The sequence below is a fragment of the Muntiacus reevesi genome, chromosome 6 (assembly GCF_963930625.1).
Source record: "Muntiacus reevesi chromosome 6, mMunRee1.1, whole genome shotgun sequence".
NCBI classification, from domain to species: domain Eukaryota; kingdom Metazoa; phylum Chordata; class Mammalia; order Artiodactyla; family Cervidae; genus Muntiacus; species Muntiacus reevesi.
The window spans coordinates 62133703-62153909 of record NC_089254.1 but is presented as its reverse complement, the minus strand read 5'-3'; the positions used below and the strand labels follow the sequence as shown (position 1 = coordinate 62153909).

Genomic DNA, 20207 nt, shown 5'->3' with positions numbered 1-20207 from the left:
TCATATTTAAGGGTGCCAACTAAAAGCCTTTGGGGTTTACCAGGCTTTCTCCTTTTAAAAGCTAAGTATTTAAACTGAACTAAAAGAAAGCAGAACAAAAACAGGTCACCCATTTTTCCCACCTTCTACCCACCTCAGCCTTCTTCTTTTGTAATATCTTTTAAAGCTACAAATTCCCCTCTAAGTAATGTTTTGTCTGTATCCCACACGTTAATATATTATATGATCATATAATTTAGTTATTTTCTCACTCCTGTTGTGATTTACTCTTTTGACCCATGGGTTATTTAGACATGTATCGACTAATTCAAAGCCTTTGGGCTATTTTTCTGGTTATCTTTTTGTTGTTGATTTCTAGTTTATTTCTACATTGTTCATAAAATATTCTCTATGATTTCAGTCCTTTGATATTTGTTAAGATTTCTTTATGGTCTAGTGTATATTTAAAGTTTATCTCCTATGGGCAGCATGTATTTGGATTTTTAAATCTTGTCTGATAATTTTTTGCTTTAGTTGAAATAATTATTGCATTTGCATTTTCCTTTTGCTTACAGAACTTAACTTTCTGTAGTATTTCTTTAACAGGTATGTTACATTTTTTTCAATTTTTGTTTAGTGATGTCTTTATTTTACCTTTATTTTTGAAGGATATTTCAATGGGTATAGAATTCTAGATTGGTGGTTTATTTTTTCGGGACTTTAAATATTCCATTGTCTTATCTTTGTGTTACTCTTTTGGAGGTAGTGTGTCTTTTTTTTTTTTTTTTTTTTTTACTCTGGCTGCTTTTCCCCCCATCTTTTAAGATTTTCTCATTCTTTAATGTCAACAGAGCTACTATCATGTGCCTCAACATGGTTTTCTTTGATGATTCTGCTTGGGGTATGTAGTGAAGTGAAGTGAAAGCTGCTCAGTCGTGTGTGACTCTTGTGACCCTGTGGACTACACAGTCCATAGACTTCTCCAGGCCAGGATACTGGAGTGGGTTGCCATTTCCTTCTCCAGGGGATCTCCCCATCCCAGGAATGAAACCCAGGTTTCCTGCATTGCAGGCGGATTCTTTACCAGCTGAGTCACAATGGGATATGTAGAACTTCCTGCAATTTGGGATTGCTACCTTTCATCTGTTTTGAAAATTATTATCTATTATCTTTTCAAATATTACTTTTATCCCATTTTCTCTTTTTTTCTCCTGGCCTTCCAGTTACACATGTACTAGATAGGAAAGAATATTTTCCTATATTTTCCATCTTTTTTTTCCCCTTCTCTCTCTACTTTAATCTAGGTATTCTCTTTTGAGCTACCTTCTGGTTCATGTTTCTTCTCTTTTCCATGCTATTAAATATATATAATAAATTCTTAATTTAATTATTTTTCAGTTTTATAATTTCTATTTCTTTTTAAAAAATAGCAGTCTTTTGTGAGATTCTCCATCTTTTATTTTCTTGAGCATATTATTCACAGTCATTTTAAAGTCCTGTTTGGTAACTTCCATATCTGGATCACCTATAGGTCTATTGATACTGTCCTTTTTTCTTTCAGGTTTTGATCATTTTGTCCTGTTTCTTTGCATTGATAAACTAAATTCCAGACATTGCATAGGAATAATTGTAGTGGTTAAGAGAAGTTAATTTTCTTTAAGTAGATATTAATCTCTCATTAGTTTTAGACTTTGTGAAATAACTTCTGTCATTCTGTTATTTGTCCCATAACTTTGTCCATTATCTCCTTTGTTGAACAGAAATTCTTAATTTTGACATAATTAAGAAATTTCTTGTTTGGCATATGATTTGCATTTTTTCTTTATTAAGTTCATTCTTTCCTTTAGATTTCACTGATATTCTCTTATGTTTTTCCATTAACTTTATAATTTTAGCTTTCACATTTAGGTATTTAATCTTTTGTATTTGTTAGGCTGAAAGACTCACTTTTATTTTTCTCCATATATTCAATAGTAAGACAGTTTTCCTAGCATCACCTACTCTACAATTTGTTCTTTCCCCATAGATTTATGGAGCTGTCTTGATTCTTTTCTAAGTTCACATATAGATGTTGTTGTTGTTCCTAAGCTGTGTCCAACTCTTGTGTGACTCCATGGACTGTAGCCCGCCCAGCCCCTCTGTCCATGATATTTCCCAGGCAGGAATACTGGAGTGGGTTGCCTTTTCCTTCTCTACCCATGTAGACATGGATCTGTCTTTGATCTCTCTGTGTTTCATTGGTACTTTTTTTTTTTAATTAAAAAAAACACATGACCATAGCTTTTAGTACTATTGCATTGTAGTTATAGCCTATTATGTTGGTAGGATCAGTTCCCTACTTCTCTTTTCTTTTAGGATTGACAATACAGATCTTTATTCTCTTGCTTCTTTCTACATGAGGAAGAACTGGTTCGTCCCCTTGCTGTAAAGGTCCTGCTCTCAAACCATCTCATGACTGTCTCTTTCTTGTCAATCAGATGTTCTGTACTCATAGTGGTTTTCTTTGACTAACTTTACCTCCACCCCATCACCTCTAGCCTATTTTATTGTTTATTACAGCATCTATCATTGCCTGAAATGGGCTCTGGAGTCTGATGACTTGAACTGGCAAACCACCTCTGCCCTTTATAAAAACTGTGGCCTTTGACCAGTTATCAAGCCTTTGAAAGATAGTATGAACTTTGTCTTATAGGAAGAGGTGGGTGGCAGGTAAACATGCTGCTACTGCCCCCTCCTTCAGGACCAGGTGAGGTACAACTAGGAGTGTTTAACATGTGATCATAGTGTTGATCTTTATATCAGTAAACATTTTGGGAGCTTTGTTGTTTACCTTCTACTTACTCCCTGTATGCTGAGCACCATGCAAAAACACTTGTGTATATTATCTCATTTGCTCTTTAGGATAATCCATTGAGGTGGATATTATTAGTTCTTTTCTGGTGAAGAGGGGAGTTTGTCATTAAATAGTATTCTCCTGAGTTCTGAACAGATTGCCAAATAAAACAAAGGGTATTAACTAGATTGGGGTAAAATGCATATCATCTCTGAGATTGATAATGGAAAGATAGAAGACATAGCAGGCCATGAGTCCTCGCGTGCTCTGAGTGGGACAGACTTCTTCACCTCGACTCAGGCCCAGGCCGCATGGTGGGAGGGGTGGCCCTGGAAGAGCAGCTCACTCCCAGCAGAGACAGAGTGCAGTTGAGCCTGATGTTTCTTTTTCCTTTCTTTCCCCAATTAGCCCATCAGATAAGACATAGTCCTCAGGATGGAGTGAATAGAAAGGAGGAGAGGAAAGGTCCATGGGGTAGACCAGTAGAACTTCCTCCAAACACCCAGGACACTCTGGGAGCTGAGAACAAGCATCTTCCCTCCCCAGCAATTATTATTGCATTTTCGGTGAGAAAGCTGAGGCACAGAGGATTAAAGGAACCTGTCAAGTTTCTGGGGAGATGCAGGTCACCTCCGTCAGGCGGCTTTGTGCTGCTGGCAGCTATCCTGCTCAAAGCTGTAGCACGCTTGGTTTGCAACCAGGGCCAAAGTAATCCCACCTGATAAATCCCGCAGAACACCACCTCCTGTCCTTCCCAGCCCCTCTCCAGCAGCTCTGTCTGCCCATCACTTGTTTTTTTTTAAATTCAATTCAGTAAACATAGGGCTAAGTCCTAGTGTGTATAAGATCCCGTGAACTCTTCAGGTGAGAGAGTTGTGTGCATATGCAGTTCTTGTAAAACTGACAAGGGACAGTGAGAGGACAGCAGACCTGGCTCATATGCATGGCACATGCTCCATCACTCAGGCCTAATGACGCTGGAGGGAAGGTGGCTACTGGGGGCCTTTGCTGGGCCTTGCAACATCAGATTCAGGGATGGCCATGGATGTTGTACCTGGGGGCGGGGGAGTGAGCGTGTGTCCTGGGAGAGGGGACAGGTGGAGGATGGGACCTGCTGAGATGCCAGGGAACATGCATATCTGTGCAGTCAGGCCCCTTCTGGCCCTGGTTCCTGAGATCTGACTCAGTTGCTGAAGGAACTATTTTCTGCTTTGATTTGTGTTTCCTCCTGGTGTCCTTTGACTTTAGAAGATACTTAAAAAATATTTAAGCCGTTTGGGCTCTCACAGTGGGGGCTGCGGCGGTTTGGGGCCACCTGTCATTTGTTGCTGGCTTGTCAGGACTGCGCTTGGTGTGTTTCTCTCACCATCAGTCAGATCTGCTGGAACTCTGGCCCCAACCAAGGTGATCCTGTAACCCTGGCCTCACTCTGCCTCTTCGACACATTTGCATGTCTTGCTATCACCCAGACTAGGCCCTTTAGAAACCTCACGTGCAATACTAAGAGCATATCTTCCAATTCTTTATTTACAAGTCCCAGAGCTCACTGTTTCAAGCCTGTAGCTCCCCAAGGGGCACTTGGGGATGGTTGATAGTCTGGTTGGGAGCAGCCTCACTCGTGGTGCTTCTAGCACTCTCTCGGGGTACGGTGGCCGGTCATTTGTTGGAGTTACTCAGAGTGAACCCCTGGGCCTTCCCATGGCCACCTGGACCATGCTGTGGTTGATTTTCTGCATATTAGTTCAGCGCACAACATGCTGGATGTTTGAAAATAGGAACTGTCTTCCACTTATGTTTTCCAGATGTGTGTGGGCTGTGGAAGCTGCAGCCATGTACTTTTTGCCCAGTCTCCTTTGAAACCATGGGTGTAATCAGGGCCAGGAAGTTAAAAAGTACCATTGGCCTCCCTTGGGAGTTCAACCCATGGCAGTGGCCGCATCGGCAATGTCTAGCTTCTGAAAGATAGAGATCAGAATTGAGTCTCACTGGGCTAAAGTCAAGGTGATGGCAGGGCTCTGTTCCTTCTGGAGCCTTTAGGGGAAAAGGGGGCGACAGAGATTGGATGGCATCACTGACTCAACGGACATGAGTTTGAGCAAACTCTGGGAGATAGTGAAGGAACAGGGAAGCTGGTGTGCTGTAGTCCATGGGGTTGCAAAGAGTAGGACACGACGGAGCGATTGAACAACAGGCGAGAATCTGTTTCCTTGTCTTTTCCAGATTCGGAAGGTCACCCACCTCCCTTGCTCTGTGGCCCTTTTCTCCATCTTCCCAGCCATCAGTGTTGGCTGCATCCTTCTCAGGCTCCCATTTCTCTGGTTCTCCCTTTTCTGCCTCCTTCTTCCCCTTTGAAGGATCCCTCTGGTTCCATTGGGTTCCATCAGGAATATCCAGGATAGTCTGATCTCAAGATCAGCGGACCAGCAACCTTATCTCCATCTGGAACCTAATTCCCTTGCCATATAACCCAACATTTTACAGGTTCCAGAACTTAAGAAATGAGCATTATTAGGGGTTAACATTAACCTGCCTGCTACAGAGGGCAACTGGTTTTTTCTTGCAGTGTTTAAAATCTTTTTGGTCTCCTTATGATTTTTAAAATGCTTACTTTTAGCCTCTCAGGTAGCCCTTTCTACCACTCTCAGAAGAAATTGTGTTGTTTTCACCTTTTCTAGGCTTTCTCCCCTGTTTGACTGTCTTTATGTGTCTGTCTTTTTCATGTGGATCACCTGTGGGAAGGGAACCAGGGAAGCCTGGTCGGTCCCTGGGAGCTCCGGGGTTAGGCGTGGAGATGTCTGGCTCTGGGGCTGCCATGGTGTGTCCAGTGAGCTCAGGGCAGTTATGAATTTCCTGAACACTGATGGATGTCACCTTGGGGACGGTGAATGTTTTCCCAGAAGACAAGCTTAAAGAATGATGGGAATCCATGAAATTCAAGTTTAATTTCATTGAATTTTTTAAAAAAGATATTTTCAATTGGGTGTTTTAAAAGCAGAGTGGAATAGATGCTGCCTTAGGGTCTGTCTCAATTCTTAACCTTATAGTTTGTCAGGGGTAGAAAGGTCCTCAGGATCCAAGCCCTTCATTTAGCAGTTGGGGAGCAGGGCTTAGGGACCAGAGGGGAGATGACTCACCTGAGCTCTTGCAAGTGTCCTACAGTCCCTCCATAAGCTCTGCTTTCACTGTCAGGGTATGTTTAGAACTTTTGCTCAAAATATGTAGGACCCTTCCTGTTCTCAGTATAAGCCTCCAGGACAGTTGTCACCAGTCAACATGTGACATTCCTATTCCTCAAGCAGTACTCCCTTGGTTTTAGAGAGACTTGACTTTAGACCCTGAGTTGATGGAGCTTGTCCTCAAAAAATCCACATCAATTCGCGTAAATCTTCATTTTTTCAGTTAACTTATTAATAACTCTTTAATGAATGCCATAGTGTGTTACAGCCAGCTTGTCCTGGCTCACAGAGCCCAGTGTTCCCATGTCTGATGTCAAGGTAGTAACTTGAACTTGGTCATGGTAGGAGTGTTTAAACCATGTTTAGCTATGTGTGCGTGCTTAGTCATGTCTGACTCTTTGTGATCCCATGGACTATAGCCCACCAGGCTGCTCTGTCCTTGGAATTTTCCCAGGCAAGAATACTGGAGTGTGTTGCCATTTCTTACTCCAGAGGATCTTCCCGACTCAGGGATTGAACCCGCGTCTCCTGTGTCTCCTGCATTGGCAGGCAGATTCTTTACCATTGCATGACCTGGGAAGCCCCAGAAAATTGGCAAATGCTGCAAATTAGCATCCCCCTCACTCACCCTGGAGAGATGGTTAACTTCTGCCAGTACTCCACCTGTGATGGGCTCCTGTGTGCCAGACATAGCTCTATCCACTGGGGATTCCATGTGGATGAAACAGACTAAGTCTCTGCTCTCACGGAGTATATACTTCTGGTGGGGAGAGGCAGCCAGCACAACCACCCAACAGGTAAATATACAATGTACCTGTGTGCTGCGAGGAAAAGTATTAATAAATCAAGGAAGTGTGATGGAGAGCCCTTTCTTTGGGGCAGCTGTTTTACAAAGGGGTAGCTGGGGAAACCTTTTTTGAGAAGATGCATGAGAGGAGACCAGAAGGAAGACAGGGAACCAACTTTTGATCCCTGAAAGCAAATGCAAAGAGAGAGCAGCCATGCATAGGTCCTGGGGTTGCTTGTTCAGGCTGAGCAGAAGAGGGAGAGAGGAGGAGAGGGAGGGGGTGAGGGAGCAGGGGGATCTGGAGGCCTCTGAAGGTGCTGGCTTTACCTCTAGGTGATGGTGGAGCCTTTGGAGGTTAGGCAGAGGCAGGGCCTGTGGTGACTCGTGTTAAGTAGGATCCCTCTGGCTGCTGGTTGGGGTTGAGAATAGATTCAGGAGACGAGGCTGAAAATGGGCAGGGGGCAATGCAACCGTCTTCAGGAGAGCTGACGGTGGCTTGAATCGGGTAGTGTCAGTGAAGGTGAAGAGACATGAGCTAGAGGAAACACACATACATGGATCTTCTGCTTTTTGAGTTTAGTTTTATTCCAGTTCACTTTTACTAAAGACCTATATTAGTTAAGCAAAATAAATCCAAAGAGGATTTTCACTTTTAAGGAAAAGACAAAAAGTGAAAATAGTGATCAGCGCTTTGCACTAAGTTGTTACAAAGGCAGCTTTCACCGAGAACAGCCATCAGAGCGGCACTCCCGAGCTCCTTCCCCTGGAACCACCCTCAGCCTTGTGCTCCTGAGCCTCTGGGCTGGATCTCAGTTTGTTCTGTGCCTCTGTTAACAAGATGTGTCCGAAGGTCATTGCTTCTTGGCTTTACCCCACTTCAGCCTAGGAAAGCTTTCATGGGAAGGCTTTACTTTTGAGTGGAAGGGGAACCTGTAAGTGGTTGAGTCAACAGGATCTGCCCATGGATTAGATGTGTGCATTAGAGAAAAAGAGAGGCAAGGATGATGCCAAAGTTTCTGGCTGAACAACTGGGAGATGGAGTTGCTCTTCCCTGAAATGAGGAAGACGGTGGAAGGAGCAGGGTTAGGTCATGGACGTTGGGACACAGTCCATTGCCCACCTGTCGGGATACATTTTATCAAGCCAATTGTGTTTCTTTGTTGACTGGCCTCCCTGTGGCCTGTGAGTCAGGGACCTTGTGTCTGGAATCTGCAGATGTGAGCAGTCAGCTGTCCTGTGGTTCTCATTTCAGGCCCTGTTGATGCTGTTGTGACAGGACAATTCTCTTCTCTTCTGGCCTTGGGGTCTTAGTGAAGCTGTGAAGAGGTTGTTTCCCACACCAGGACTATTACTAGAGGCCATGTAATAGGATTGCTCACAGCTCTTCTCTGAGGACAGTAAAAGCAGTTGTCTTGCCTTTAAATCGAGCACTTATTTTCCCTGTGTTTGCAGGTAGAAGGTCTGCTTTGGTCAGATCTCCAGCCCTTTCCGGGCCTCTGTGCTCCTGTCTGTAAGGGAAGGGATTGGATGGACTGCTCTTTAGGGTCGTCTCCATCTCTGAGGACTTCCCTGGTGGCTCAGTGGTAAAGAATCCGCTTGCTAATGCAGGAGACATGGGTTCGATCCCTGGGTTGGGAAGATCACCTGGAGAAGGAACTGGCAACCCACTCCAGTATTCTTGCTTGGGAAATCCCATGGACAGAGGAGCCTGGTGGGCTATCCGTCCTGGGGTTGCAAAGAATCAGACACAATTTAGTGACAACAACAGCCACCACAGTCCCTGACATCCCCTCATCCTCCATTTACACATGGCCTTGTCTGTGTCCAGTTCAAACTTCCACTTTGTCTGAGATCCAGGAATCACAGGCTTTTTGACTGACCCCCTGATGTTCACCTTGTGTAGAGAATGAGCGTACAAACTGGATTTCTGTGCCTTGGGAGTCCCTCCTGGACTGTGGGCTCCTCTGATCTCTTGTAAAATGATACAGGCAGGACTTGGCAACCCAGATTCTCCTCCAGCCCCTAGCATGGGGTTCTGTTGCTGGAGGCATGGTGATCTCCTGTTCCAGCTGCAGGGTTTTGACTGGGAGGCAGGCTGAGTGCTACATGGTTTAATCCTGACACCTCCAGCCCCTTTGCCTGTTACTTGTTGAATGATTTCTATCTTAGGTCAAAGTCCCAAGAATAGCTATTCTCAGACTCTGATCCCTGGACCAGGAGCACGTGCATCGCCTGGGAATGCGTTAGAAACACAACTTGTGTGACCTGCGGAATTGGAACTTTGGAGGTGAAACCCGGTAGTGTATTTTAACAAGCCCTCCAGGTGATGGGCTGCAGGCCGAGTTTGGAGAACCAGTGTCCTGGAAGCTAAGCCTGAGATGGAGGGTCAGGCACATGTAATCTATCGGGAGTGTGCCCTCAGGAGAAAGGCAGTGAGGGACACATGCAAGGGCAGGGGAGGATGTTGGGGGGGCAGGCTCCTCCCACAGGGAGATGAGAGTGTGGACTGACCCAGAGCCACTTCCACCTTTAAGCCAGGAGAGGGCCTATTTTTCTTGTGTCAGCCATTGGCTATGGGTGGCCCATGCTGGGGGGCAGCATGCCACCTCCTGGCTGACTTTTATGAAGGATTGGTCTCTGGCAAAGGGTGCAGCTGTGAGCTGTTAGCAGCCAACATGGACAGCACCTGGGATGGGGGTGACCAGGCAAGGGACTCCTTGCATCTTCCATGTCAGTCCTCATGATTCCTTCTATGCTCCCCCAGCTCCCAGTGGGATAATGGAAATAGACATTTCCAAAGCTTGCTCATGGCTCTCCCCTCTGGTGCATAGGATGCCCTGGTGAGGCAGGCCAAACAGGGGTCGTTTACAGGTGAGGAGACAGACCCCAGAGGGGCAGGCTGGAGTGAAACCTGATATAGGCACGCAGACAGCCCCTCCCATCGAGACCCCCTCAGCTCTTATTGTGAGAGCACCGTGTTAACCCATCACTGGCATCATAGCTGAGCAATGCTCTGCTGTCTCAGACAGGAGGTGGCTTTGAGCTTTCTTGGTGTCCAAATCTGGCACTGGGGATGTGAGAGGATGAGATGGCTGGTTGCTCTGAAGCCCATGCTTTGTGTAATCGGGTGCTTAACTGTGGTCCTCACAGAAGAGTGGAAGATCCAGAAGCAGGTGGGGGCTCTGTTGACAGGGCAGGGCAGCCTTGGGCTTGAAGAGGCTGCATTTAATGCAAAAACCTCATGGTGAACTAGTAACACTGGGTGAGGAGTAGCTGTGATTAGCCTGCCGTGTTCTGCGTGGGTCTCTGCAGCCTGGGCACAGCCACTGCCCCACCACAGCATCAGTGTCCCCACCTCTGTCAAAGCCAGTAGTCAGTTCAGGGATTCAACTACCGACATTGGGTGTGCCCCGTCCAGTTTTCTGGTTTTGCAGGAAAATGGACAGTAGGTGGCAGCAGACCCGCATCAATCTTCAGGACCCCCAGAGACTTTGGGTGGCCCTGTTGTGTGACTCTCCCCAGGCCCCTACCGATGAGGATGACAGCACACTTGGGTGGGAGACAGATGAATGAGATCCAGTCCCTCCGGTTCTCACCCCGCCCAGGCTCCAGATCATGAGCCCAGGCCTGTTTGTGTCGTGAGAGGGAGCAAATGTTGCCTTCTGGGGCCTGGCAGAGGCTGAGCAGAGGATGTGGCGTTTGCGGTTTATTGACTGTTCCCTCTATCCGAGGATTCCAAGTCTGACAACATCTGTACTGCCTGGGACGAGTCATGGAGAGAATCCCACTTTCATTTGTCTCTGCACATTATTTGGACTTTATGTCGGACTAAGGAGGTTTGAAATTAGCTGACTCTTGAAACATAGATCACACACAATTGCTTTCCTGTGGGCCAGAAGCCCCGTGTAGACAGGTGGCCTGCCTGGGGCCCCTATGCTGTGCAGCTTCCCCTTCATGCTGGCCCCGGGGACCAGTCTTCTGGGGGGGCACGGCTGCCCTTCACACCCGCCATTGGTCCCTGTGCCCAGCAGGTTCTCCTTCCCACCTCTTGCCCAACATTGACACTACACGTGCATCCCCCAACCCCCAGTGGAATGCCACTTCTGTCTCCTCCGAATGCTGGCTTCTCCCTAGTACTGCGCAGGAGAGTAAACATGAGAACCGACTCTAGCACACATTAGGGGCCACTTGGAGTCCTCCATGAGCGGGGTTGACGCTCTTCCCCTGTGCGGTAATTAAAGCTGCCACATACCTTCACTTCTGGGATTTCTGAGTTTCTTTGATCCAATGCATCCCCCAGGGCAAAGAGACTTCTCATGATTCAAATTTCCTTTGAGATCAAGAAAGTGTGGCTAAAGAGGGAAGAGAGGTTCCACCCCCTCCTTGGAAGGAGGAATGGTCTCATTTTGTCCATCTCTGGACATCAGAATGGCAGCTCTGAGAGCCGCCTCTGCCCACGCCTGAGCCTTGCCAGCTCTGCCCCAGGCCCGGGTCCATGGCACATGGACAGAAAGATATTCCATGCAGTGGAAGCTGCTACTGCTAGATGGAAAGAGGCCATTAATGCTCAGGAATAATTTGGGGGAGATGAATGTCAGCAGAGGAGGTATATGGAAACTATTTCCTGGCTGCATTTCTTTCCTTACTCCAAGACGTTATAGGCTGGTCTATGAGCTATCTTCCAGCAGACCCTGGCTACCAGAACCAGAGAGAGGTCCATACAGAGATCAGCAACAAAGTCAGGATGAGAATGAAGCCAGAGAGGTATCCGAGTGAAATTTAAGGAGGCACTCACTCTTAAGGTGTTTCACCTGTGGCGTAGTCACCTCCATCAACTTGAGACTGAGTGCCTCCTTAAATTTTGCATCCTAGGTACCTAATTCCAGCCTGGCCCATAGTCTGGCTGCTTCCCTTCTACTCCTTAGTATCATGGATAATCATTGATAGAGCACAATGATTGATAACTCATTTTTACTTCCATGAACTCTGAGGTTGGAGTGGGCTGTATTTCTTTGTTGTCATTGTTTTCCTAGCTATATCCCTGGACCTTGAAATCTATACTGAGCAAAAGAGAGCATGTGCATCATAAGGAGAATGAAAGGGAAAATCATGCTGATTTGTTTGGGACAATGTCACGAAACTTAAGTTGATCATCTTTAATAGAATTGGAACAATCCAAACTTTATTTTCAGGTTCACTTGGTGGCTTTCATTCACTCCTTAATTTCTTATTCATATATTCATGTAACTAACCATCCATCCAACAAACCAATCAACCAACTATCTAACTCACCAACACATCAACTCACCAACCTACCAGCACAGCCCATTACAACTGTGATGTCCCGTATGGAAGTCATCTTGAACGTTGCCTTCTTTAGGAAGCCTTTCTGATCTCTTCCCTGCTATACCTGGACATGAGCCCCTTCTCATACCTTTCACAGCACATGTCACACTGGAGGGAGCTGACAGACTCCTATGTTTCTGCTGCTGGATTGTCAGCCATCTGAGTATGGAGGTGAGTTGTCTGTGCCTCCCTCAATTTTGTTCAGAATTGTTCCAAATGTATCGGATGGAGCTAAATGATAGGCTTTGCCTTGGGGAGCTCAGCAGACACGTAGGAGAGTGGGACTAGTGGTTTAGCAAGCAGGGAGGTCACCTAAAAATAGGAGGCAGCATCTGTCCCAGAGCCAGATGAATGGTGCCCCTGAGGTGCCATACGATCTTAGAGGAGGGGGCTGTCCTGGGCCAGGCCTTGGAGGCAGAGCAGGGCTGGGATAGACCAGTTGGGGGCCAGCCAAGGGCCTCACTACAATGCCTGACATACTCATCTCTTTTCTATACCTTCCTCCTGAGATTTTAGGGGGAGAAGTTTGCTCATGTCCTTGGGATCTCATTCCTAAAGACTGAAGCGGCTCCCTGGATCTTCCTCAGCCCCTCCTTTTTTTCCTGGGGCCTGCATTGTGTTCTACTGCATTCGCGATATTTTTGGTTGATGTGCATGTATGGTGCACATACATGGATGTGGCTCATGGAGAAAGAGCCTAAACTTGGAACTTTCCAAAGGATTGGGAAAGGGCATTGATTTAGGACAAAAATGGGCATCCTTGTTCCCACCCTGAGTATAACTCTGATAGGGTTGGCTGGTACCTTGGGGCCTGGGGAAAAGAGCTGAAGTCTTTCCCCTGCCAAAGCCCGCTCCATCCTGCTGGCTGGAACCTTCCCTCGTGAGGCCCTCAGCTGCTTTTCCTAAATGGTGGCCGTGATTCACTTGGGCTGCTGCCACCACCTTGAAAAGATGGCCTCTGAGGCTGAGTTCTATCAGGGGCATTCGGGGCAGAGTTCTGCAAATCACAGAGATGACCCGCCGGGTTGGTTTCCTGTATAGCTGAATTCCGTGTGTGTGCCTCATTCCAGAAAATTCTATTTTGTTTTCTCTGCTCATTCCACAAGAAGTTACTAAAGCCATGGGATTCCTTCCATTTCCTGTTGAGGCCAGTTTCGCGGCCATGGGTCCCTCAGAAGTAGGGCCGCTTCCCAATAGAGTAAACAGTCCTTGATCTCTATCAAAATACCTGTTATTTAATTTTATTCAGTTCAACAAAGTGTTTATGGAGCGCCTCTTGCTTGTTCGAATAGTGTTGGGGAGAGAGATGCTGAAGATGTGGTTCTTGCCCCAAAGAGACTGAGACATCCATACACATAACTGTTCCACAGAATTGAAAAAAAAAGAAAGAAAGTGAGAAGGGGACAGGTCTGGAGCTGGAGTGTGTATTGTTTTAGGGATAATTAAGTTGTTGATATCTATCGAATACTTATTCTGTTGTAAGATTGTAAGAGCGTTCGATGTATCACCTCATTTAATTCTGACAGTACTAGGAGGGTTATCAGTCCCATTTTACAGGTGGAAATACTGAGGCACAGAATGACTAACCAGCCTGAGTACTTGCAGGCAGTCTGGCGCTAGGCACCTCAATCTTAACCCCTATCCTGAGGCTGCTGTCTGAGGAAGGACTGATGGGGAGCTGACCTGGGCAAGGACTGAGAGGGCTGGTCTGGCGATTCAGGGAGCGGGTGCATGTCAAGCTGAGAGGCCAGTGTGAGCAAGTGTGAGGAGGCGGGTGAGGTGGTATAGCTGGAACCCAGGGCATGTGTGGGAACCGGGATGAGAGAAGGCTGAAAGACTGGATGGTGCTCGAGAGCCAGGCTAAAGAGCAGTAGAGAGAAACAGAAAGTCCTCTGGCGTTTTTAGTTAGGTGGTGGTGGTGGTGGTTTTTTTTTTTTTTAACTAGTTAGAGCTGTACTTCAGGAAGATTAGCCTGGGGGTGCTGCAGGACTAAGAAGGGTGACCGGGAGCAGGAGCCTGACAGAAGGTGTGGTGGGCCCTGACCGAACTGTACAGAGGGGCGAGGAGGAGGGGACCTGGGAGGGGAGTCCTTGGGACTTGGCGTGCAGGGAGGTTGTAGGCCTGGAGGGCTCGGGAGGCCAGGCATGCAGACGGCAGGGAGAGGGGACTCGATGGGGGAGGCACTGGGTCAGGAAGCGGAGGAGGAGGCTGTTCCTGGAGATGTCCAGTGGGGCTCTTGTTTCCACAGTCAGGAGTGAGGCAGAAAGACAGTTCCGAGGGACTGAGAGAGGGGTGTCTGGGAGGGGCTGAGAGCCGAAGTCCTTGGAGCGGGTGGTCATGTCCAAGGGTCTAGGATAAAGGTGCCAGGGTCAGAGTCCTGCAGTGGGAGAAGCACATGTTTGGTGTGGTAAGGAAGAGGAGCGGTCGGAGCGGAGAAGGACTCCAGAGGTGAGGGAAAACAGGGTCTGCAAGAAGTGGGAGGTTGTGGGCAGCTTCGAGCCCTTGGCTGGGAATTTGGGAAGGTCACTGGGACTGGTGATGGAGTGGTTTCGGAGAGAGCACCTTCAGTAGGGACGGGACAGAAGGTCTCCTGCAGCGGGGTGAGGACACACATGAGAACATGGGGCTTTTCAAAGAAGTTAGAGGGGATGGGAAGGTAGGGCAGGATGGCAGTTCAAAAGGGGAGAGGGCTAGGGAGCAGAGTCTTTGTCTCAAGGACGGAGAGATGTGAGCACGTCTGTAAGCCAAGGGCTAGGTGCCAGCACCAGAGGGGAGAGGCTGATGGTTCACAGAGACCCCAAGGAGGCAGGAAGCGCTTGCTGGGGCAGGCTGGGAGCGAGCAGCGGCCACAGTAGCCAGATTCATTTTCTGCCACGCTCCATGATGATAATTGATGTCCATAATGACGGGCCCAGGGCATTACAAGTTCCCAGAGTACCTTTTAAATCCTCAGTGAAAGAGCCAATTCTGCTCAGCAGAGTTTTTGGGTTCTTTGAAATGTATCCCAATTAAGCAAAGCTTTGTTAAGTTACTGAGGACTGCTATTTGGGAAACATAGCATTTTATTGTATTCTGAGACTGTGCAATGGGACTCTCCATCTAGAATATATTTGGCAACTCAGCATGGTGGGTTGAAAGGGCCCAAGATTTAGAACTGGAGGGATCTACCTCTTAGTAAGATGGTGTGTGCGTGTGTGTTTTAAAAAAAATCATTACAACTTCATTTCTTCATCTTAAAAATGGGACGGGGTACCTACTTTTATGTTTATGTAATTTTTATATTGTGAAGTGTCAGAGAAATAATGTATGTAAAATGTTGGGCCTACAATAATTAATAAACACCTATGTTCTTGCCGACTATTTAGTTACCCCAAATGCCCTGTGTCTCAAATGGATGGACGTATTCCTGAATAAATGGGCATTTTGTAAGACAAGGATGGGAAGTGAGAGATGAGAGGCAGATTATGCACGACGGTGATGGTCAAAGAGCAATGTTCAGTCCTGTTGTGTGGGTCACAGTCAAGGATGCTGAGGCTTGGAGCATGGGTTGGGGTCCCAGACCCGGGTTTAGGGCAGTCCCTTTTCTGTAGGGGGTGGACTCCCCGTGCACTGAGGACCCAGGGGAGCTGCGTGCACACCGTTCTCTTTTCCAGAAGCTCTCCCGAGGCCGGGCCTGGAGAGTGGGCTGGCACAGTGAACTGCCCTTGCTTGGCCCACACAGCTGTGGTCCCTGCTCTCAAGGCTGCTGCTCAGGGCCCTAGGCTCCGTTAGATTCTGTAAGGGAGTGAACAGCAACCGGAAGTCCCTGATGGAGGATGGAGCTCCTGTAAGTGATGACAGTGTTTCCTTTGATCCCAGTTCACTTTGTTTGACCTTCCCCCTTCTTATTTTGAGTAAGGAAGAAAAATGGAGCAAACTCAAAAAGTCACTGATGGAAACCAAACCGAAAAGGACTCTGATGCTGGGAAAGATTCAGGGTGGGAGGAGAAGGGGGCCACAGAGGATGAGATGGTTGGATAGTGTCACCGACTTGATGGACATGAGTTTGAGCAACTCCAGGAGACAGTGAAGGACAGTGAAGCCTGCAAAGAGTCAGATATGACTTAGCAACTGAGCAACAGCAACAGCTCATCTGAGGACTGGAGGCTCTTTTGCAAGGCTGCCTCATTTTTTTACTCACCTCCTCATGGAGCAATGACACATTGAGTGTTCCTGTTCCAGAAGCTACTATGCAGAGGGCAGATGAACTTATAAGGACATTTCAACAAGTGTCTAGGAACCAGTGCCAGAAGCTGCCAAGGAAATCCATCCACACCACTCTACAACCCAGAGCCTCACCTCCCACAGTGTATTAAAAGAAGAAAAGAGAAGTTGAAAGTATCCATGTTAGACAAAAATCAAAAACAGATCTGGCCTATTAAAGACATCATGACTAATTTATGATTCTTTTTAAAGAAAATAACTCCAAAAGGATAGACTTATCAGATGCAGGAACCTGGGAGAGCTTAAACAAAGATTCTGGTTTTAAAAAGTGTTGTCATACAAATAAACCCAAAGTGGATTTTGCAGGAGACTGTTCTTGTTCTTAGGAATTAAGACTATAGTAATATCTGCAACTTGCTTTCAGATAGCCCAGCCAGCAAAAAAAAAAAAAAAAAGTGTGTACATATGTGTGTGTGTTTGGAGAGAGAGAGCAAATACCGCAAAATATTAACAATTTGTTACTGTTAGTGAATAGTATACTGATGTTATTGTATTCATTCTTTCAATTTTCCCGTAGGTTTAACATTTTTCAAAATAAAAAGGGAAAATATGTATGGAACAAATAGGAAAAATGAATAGTCAGTGGGATCTATTTTTTATCTCTCAGTAAAGATCACGAAGAATGTAATAGGGTCATTAGATGCTGGAATCTGGGTAGGTGATAGTATAGACCCAAGGCGAGCCTAGGAGACACGGAGGGAACACCCTAACTCAGCTTCTTCTTGTTTCTTATGGGCATCCTCAAGTCCTTTGATCTCCAAGGAACCAGTGACTGTGACAGAAACAAAACTTGAATATGTTTTCCAGACGCACAGAAAGCAGCCTCCATTGTTGTCGTCCTGTGTGGCACTGGGAAGCCCACTCTTAGCTCCCTTCCCACATCCATCTTCCCTCACCCACACTGCTGGACCTGGAATCTGCACGCCCACAGTACAAACTGGCCACATCTTCCCTTTCAGGACCTTCTGGATGTTTTCTCAAAACTTACGATCCTTTGATTGCACCCACACTGTGAGGCTCAACGTGACATTTCCAACAGGAGACTGCCCGACATGGGTCCAGCTGCTTCATCTGGTTTTTCTGTTTGTCCTGGAAAAGGCTCCAGCCACATCTGGTCAATGCTCTTCCTGTTAGCCGTGCTTATGGGACCATTTCTCACCCACGCAGCCCAGCAGAGGCTGCAGTCTGTAAGTCCTTGCACGTCCACCCTGCCGGGGGCCAGGTCACTCCTGCAGAAGGGTGTGGCCGCCTGGAGGAGCAGGACTCCGGAGGGCTTTGCAGGGCGTGTGTTTTCAGTCTCCTGCGTGGTATGTTATTCGCATTTAGATCCCTAGAAACCGAGGGAGCCAGAGCCTTGCCAAAGGGCTTCTTCATTCCACTTCTGCAGAAGTTTCACTATCAAGGAGAAAAGAGAATGTGCTGCTTTGATTTTTTTTTTTTCCTTCTTGCAAACTCTCATGGAATATTGTTACAGCTTAAGGATCTGGGAAGGAATACTTGCCCTGTGCTAAAATCCAGAGTCTCTACTTCCTGACTTCTGTATGAGGGGGATCCTTTGCACCCCCCACTTTGGGGCTCATGGAAAGTTCCAGCACAGATTCCCCACCTTTGAGCAGCTGTGTTTATCAGTGTCCCACCTCCCACTGAATACCCATGCCTCCCAGGCTCTCCACCTGTGAGCCCCCCATGATGAATTCTGGGAACCCTCCTGGGAAGCAGGGGTGGGAACCCTAAGAGGGGAGAGCAAGGGCTGTCACACTCTTCTTGGTATCTGAGGACCCTCACCCTCCACATCAAGTGCAGACACTGCCTGGAGAGGCACAGGGAGGCGGCCGAGCTGGCTCAGGGACATGGCTAATTTTAGTCCAGGGTGTGCGTGTCCTGATTGGGGACTGGCTCACCTAGGGAAATTCCATAGCTCTCCAGTTTTATGTGTTTGAGTGGTGTAATGTTCTAAGTTTGCAAAGCTCACTTGGATCTAAACAGCATCCCTTTCTCCTTTTTCTAAGAAAGACCCATAAAACAATGAGTCTTCTGTGTTTTTGGAGTAGGTCAAAATTTCCTGGAGATTCCTTTTTTGTGTGTGTGATGGGACAGCGTGGGGTGGAAGAAAGAGGGGCTTCAGGAGCCAGTCTTGGCTGGGTACAGAAAGCTCTGTATGAACTTGGACAAGACACTCACAGGGTGCCTGGGGTGGAGGAGACGCTGGGGCATCTACTGGTAGGATGGGTCATCTCTGGGTGGGGTTCATGGATTAGCAAAATACAAACAAAAATGCCGAAACAAACTGCCTGGGTTCATGTTCAGATCCAGACACGGTGTGTCTGAAACTTTCACAGTTTGGGTGTCTCTTGAAGATAAAGAGCATACACCTACCTCATTTTTGCAAATTTGACAAAAATAGAAGACTGTGCCAACACTAGGACCTCGTAACAGGGCCTGTGCAAGAGGATCCCTGAAGCTTAAGTCGCAGTAACTTCATGGTAAATCAGACACATTACTTTGCCAACAAAGGTCTGTGTAGTCAAAGCTATGGTTTTTCTAATAGTCATATATGGATGTGAGAGTTGGGCTCTAAAGAAACCTGAGCTCTGAAAAATTGATGCTTTTGAACTCTGGTGTTGGAGAAGACTCTTGAGAGTCCCTTGAGAGACTCTTGCAGACTCTTGAGAGACTGCAAGGAGATCCAACCAGTCCATCCTAAAGGAAATCAGCCCTGAATATTCATTGGAAGGACTGATGCTGAAGCTGAAGCTCCAATACTTTGGCCACCTGATGTGAAGAACTGACTCATTTGAAAAGACCCTGATGCTGGGAAAGAGTGAAGGCAGGAGGAGAAGGGGACGACAGAGGATGAGATGGTTAGATGGCATCACTGACTCAATGGACATGAGTTTGAGCAAGCTCCAGAAGTTGGTGATGGACAGGGATGCCTGGTGAGCTGCAGTCCATGGGGTCGCAAAGAGTCGGACATGAGTGAGCGACTGAACTGAACTGAAATCAGACACTCTTCAGGTTATTATTATTTATTTTTCTTGCTAAGTAAGAACATTAGAACAATTCTGTAAAATTTAAATATATATCCAATCTTGAAAGAAAAGTCCCAGCTTTGAAATGAACAAATTAAGCCTAAGGAAAGATTCACTGTATTGTTACCTATGGCCCCCATTTGGTCACAGACCTGTGTGCCAAGGACTGATCTGTGTTGGAATATTTCTACCTTTCCAAACCTCAGTGTCCTCATTTTTGAAAATAGGGCTAAAACGTCCCTTTGCTGCTTCCATGCAGCAAAGCTGTTTGTCAGAAATAAATAAAAAACTGTGCTTGGTAAAGCAGAAATAAGCACCCAAATAAACACTTATTGAAAGGACAAAAATTAGAACCCTCAGACTGTCACAGAAAGGACAGTGGAAGCTCAGGGCAAGGGAGGATTCATCCACATCTGCTTGGGGAAAGACAGGAGCTCCAGAAAAAAGGTGTCATTCAAGTGTGCACCTCCTCACCTTTTCTAAAAGTAAGTGAACCCCAGTTTCTTTCTTTCTTTTTTTTTAAATTAATCTTTTGCCATTTTTAATAGAAAGATCAAACTTAAAGTTCATTCTGGTTTTTGTTTTACCAATTTTTGCTCTAGGACCAATTTTTTGCCTCCCTCTCTTCTTTTTATTTTTTTTTCCTTTTTTTTTTTCATTTATTTTTATTGGTTGGCGGCTAATTACTTCGCAACATTGCAGTGGTTTTTGTCATACATTGACATGAATCAGCCATGGAGTTACATGTATTCCCCATCCCGATCCCCCCTCCCACCTCCCTCTCCACCCGATTC

The 20207-nt window shown here is 46.6% G+C and overlaps 1 protein-coding gene across 2 annotated transcripts in view; it reads left to right on the top strand.

The window, feature by feature from the left end:
• MINDY4 (MINDY lysine 48 deubiquitinase 4) overlaps positions 1-20207 on the top strand; it is a 112420-nt gene that overhangs the window by 19399 nt on the left and 72814 nt on the right. The gene's annotated exons all lie outside the window — the stretch shown is intronic.